Source organism: Taudactylus pleione, unplaced genomic scaffold (genome assembly GCF_031769625.1).
Source record: "Taudactylus pleione unplaced genomic scaffold, aTauple2 ptg000225l, whole genome shotgun sequence".
NCBI lineage: Eukaryota > Metazoa > Chordata > Amphibia > Anura > Myobatrachidae > Taudactylus > Taudactylus pleione.
In genome coordinates, this window is record NW_028284627.1 from 11701314 (window position 1) to 11705709 (window position 4396).

Sequence of the window (4396 nt, forward strand, 5' to 3'; positions counted from 1 at the left end):
TGGTTGGGAAAGCTGGCTGGACTAGGAGAGGAACATGGTAGGGAAGGCTGGCTGGACTAGGAGGGGAACATGGAAACGAAGGCTGGCTGGACTAGGAGGGGAACATGTCAACGAAGGCTGGCTGGACTAGGAGGGGAACATGGCAGGAAAGGCTGGCTGGACTAGGAGGGGAACGTGGCAGGGAAGGCTGGCTGGACTAGGAAGGGAACATGGCAGGGAAGGCTAGCTGGACTAGTGGGGGAAGCACATGGCATATTTGTCAATTGCACAGCATGTGTGGCCAGCATTGCATCCTTCCTGCCTCCCTAATGGTGGGTACACACTATACAGATATATCTGAAGATGATGGTCGTTCATATAATGGCCGGACGGCATGTCGTGGGCGTGTCCCACCCCCCTCCCCGCAGCTGCCGCTGTGTGTGTACGGGCGGTCTGCAAACATATCTGTCCATCGGCTGTGCAGCACAGGCAATGCGAAATGTCAGTGAACGACAACATTCACCGACATATCGTGGGAACACACTAGCCGATGGGCAGCAGATATATTGATCAGCCAATATATCTGTCAGTGTGTACCCAGCTTAAGGGACATCTGAAACCAGGGGGATTTTGTTTCCAGACATTTATATATCAAACTAGCATCCGGGAATTATATAGATGAATACAGGATGGGGTTCTATAAGTGCATAACAAAAATAAAAAAACAACTGAATTGACAATAATCACAAGACAATCGATGATCAAACTATTGATAAATGTATTTTATACTATCAATATAAATGCACATAAATCACTGTAATCTGAATCAAATCCTGGTCACACAACTATCCTAATTAAAGTTAACACACCTAAAAAAAAGGGTTGTGGTTTACAGGCTAAAATCAATATATTAAATTAACCGCACATGCAATGAGTGAGATTTCAGGCGTAAACAAAGTGGTAAAATGCAAAGATTTTACTGTGTTTTGGAATAAAAATAAAAGTATTTTTTGTAAAACATATTTTTTTAAAAACAACATAATTTCCAAAAATACTGTCTCTCATATTATTATTTGGTGAAGCCTACCCCAGCACAAATAACAGCAATGATCCACTTTCGGTAATGCTAAACGAGGCTGGAGAACACTTGCTGAGTGATCTTGGAGCACTGATCCATGCAGATAATTTCCAGTTCCATGACATTTGTGCATCATCGCTTGTGGACTGCTCTCCTCAGTACACACCAGAGGTTTCCAATTGAATTCAAATCTGGAGACTGAGGTGGCCATTGCAAAACTTTGATTCTGTTCCTGCAACCATCTCAGTGTGCATTTTTATGTGTGTTTGAGATCATGATCTTGCTTAAAGGTCCATCAATGGCAAAGTGTCAGCCATGTGATAGAGGCAGAGAGATTTGGGCCGGGTATAGAGTAGAATTCATTATGCCATTGATGGACCACTAGCAGCAAAGCAGTCCCAAAGTGTCAGTGATCCACCACCATATGTGACAGTGGGCATCATGTGCCTTTATTTCTCCAAATATGACAATGATGTACACGGCCAATAAGTTCACTTTGTGTCTCATCTGACCATATCACATGATCCCATTTGTAGTCCCAATGGCATATTGCACAGTTCAGGTGCTGCATTCTGTGTCTGGCTGTTAGGAGAGACATGGTCATGGAGCTGGCATCTGACAGTAGGTTTTTACTTTTTAAAACCAGATTATACTCGGGAAGATCTGCTAAGGTTTATCTTGAGTCCAACTCTACCCGACGCGGGTTACAAATACCAGATCACCAGGGACAGGAGTGGTGGGATCTTCCCCAAATATTTACTACACCTAGAGACACCTGAAGGGGAAAAGGTAAGTAATAATATAATAGTGTTCTTCCTATAATTACTCTTACATCTACTGTAGCTGTATCTTCTCTTACTGTAATGTCTATTCATTACCATAGACGTTTATTTAGGAGAGGGGGCACTGTATCCGCAACTATGTCATTGCAATTTGTACTTAACAGGTTTTCATTATGGCCGGGAGGAAGAGGAAGAAATCTGTAACATCCAAGTACGTCATCTCAGTGGATCCCACCGACCGGTCACGTGGTGGAAACAACATTGTGGGTGAACTCAGGTTAGTGATTGTGTCTTCATTACATGTACCACGTTTCTGTGTTTCAATATTTTACACTATATTGTTCAAAATGCATCTAGAAATGCAATTTCCCATGATATTGGGAGCGGACATTGTAAAATGGGTACCATTAAAATAATAGGGTGTTTTAGTTTCTGGGGAAACTAGGGATTTTTATAGAGAATAATGGTGTCCTATGTACTGTTCATCCAGACGCTCCTCCAGCAATCCAGATATGGGAGGAGATTTATCAAAGACTGTTTTTTTCTGATGGGTGTGAAATCGCTGCATATTGCTAGAGATTCTGCCTTCCATACTGCCAGCATTATTATTCACAGATTTGTAGGGTTATAACCTAATTTCATGCATTCAATGTGCAGCAATGACCACCATGTTGGTTAATGCAAAGCCTATGCGTTTTATGGGATACAGCTGTAGCTCTACATGGTAAGGACAAAATATATATATTCGGACCACTACACCTAGGGATTCTTGGGAGAATGTTAAGTAGCATGGGTCCCTTCCTGGCATCCCCAGGTGGTGAGTACAAGTGTGGGGGGAAAAATGTGGCCCCCTATAGATTTTGAAAACTAGTGTTTGCTCCATTATTATTATTATTATTATTATGAAATCATATATGTACACCCTTATTACTATAAATAATATAGGTGTCTCTTCCAAATTAATAAAACCAGCCAAGGGTACAGGAGAGGACCCATGCTACTCAGAATTGCCCCATGCATCTGTAGGTGGGGACAGAAGGTCGGGCTTCTTGTAGAGTTCTGGGACTAATGCTAAGAAGCGCGGCCCATTCAGGAAGATTCACATTCAGCTTCTCACTGCCACAACCACCTTTCTATTGGGCATTTTTATCAACAGGTTATTCTGTGCTTTGTACAACCACAGATTAATGCGCTTTGTGCAACCATAAGTTAATGCGCATTATACAACCACAGGTTAATGCCCTTTGACATCAATGAAAAACAACAAGATGCTGATTTGCAGCGGATCAGGGGGCCTATTCATCAACACTAAAATAACGTTTTTAAGGACATTTTCCTTAAATAACGTTATTTTGGTATTCATGTAGCCACTTAGCACAGGAGATATCACAGATATCTCCTTGCTAAGTTCCCCTGCGTTAATTTCCACACTCCCCATACATTAGAATGGGGATGTGGAAATTGTGGTAATCATCAAATTCCGAAAATTATAAATTTTCGGAATTTGATGGAGTTACTATTCGCCACTGTGAGGTGGCAAATAGCAGGTGAAACTTACCTGTATCCGCGTGTGCAGGTCCCCCGACGAGTCCCTCTGGCACTCTACTCCGGAGGCTGGTCGGATATGTGTGTTCCCCAGCAGAGCACAAGAAAGCTTAGAAAAAGAAAAAAAAAATTTTTTTTTTTTCTAATCTGTCATGTGGTCTGCTGGGAAACCAAATGACAGACCAGCAGGACGGAGCCGGAGGCTGCTGCGCGGACAGGTAAGTCGGGGGGGGGAGGTGAGCGGAAGGGGGAGGGGGTGGGGGGGGTCGGGGGGGGTACACAAACTTAACGCATCTATAGGCAGTGCTGCGCATGCGCTGGTTTTACAGATGTAACAGCGCATGCGCAGCACTGTTTCCAGATGCGATAAGGTAGTGTAGGCAGGGAAAAGTATCTATTTCCCGAAAAGCTGTCATCGCAAAAATGACAGCTTTTCGGAATAGATACTTATGGATAGGTGGAATGATGAATTCCACCTATAATTAGCTAGAATTCCATGAGAGTTCTAAAGCTCATTATCTCCAGAGAACTTTTAAGTTTAATGAATAGGCCCCCAGGTGTGAAAATTATGGTTTTGAGGCAATTTTAGAGTTTTGCTTTGATAAATCTGGCAACTTGTATATTACCCCAAAACACCAAAAGTCATTGATTTCATACATTCCCCCACAATGATTTCATTTATAAGGTGTTTGACTCCCTAATGTGATTCCAGATCCAACATCCTGGGAACCCGAATGACTATGTTTGGCCAGAAGAGAGACCAAGAGTTAGGAACCATCTGTTATGTAAGTGTTACACCTCTGGAACATTGTAGTACACTTTAGAGGCAGCCCCTGTTATTTAGTCCTTCAATATTACACAAAAAACATTAAATATAACTAATAATAAATCATTTCATATGTTTAAAGAGGACCTGACACCTAACCACTACTTTCATTTCTAATGACATCACTACATTACTACAGAAAATATAGAACTAGAGAATTAGTTTACATTAATCCCTGTTCTGGGA

General features: G+C 42.1%; 1 long non-coding RNA gene across 1 annotated transcript; it reads left to right on the forward strand.

Moving 5' to 3' along the window:
* The first annotated feature begins 1774 nt into the window (after nt 1-1774).
* On the forward strand, nt 1775-4174 carry LOC148517264 (uncharacterized). Its single transcript, XR_015879313.1, has 3 exons — nt 1775-1846; nt 2004-2116; nt 4097-4174. It is a non-coding gene; the product is annotated as an uncharacterized LOC148517264 (long non-coding RNA).
* Nucleotides 4175-4396: the final 222 nt, after the last annotated feature.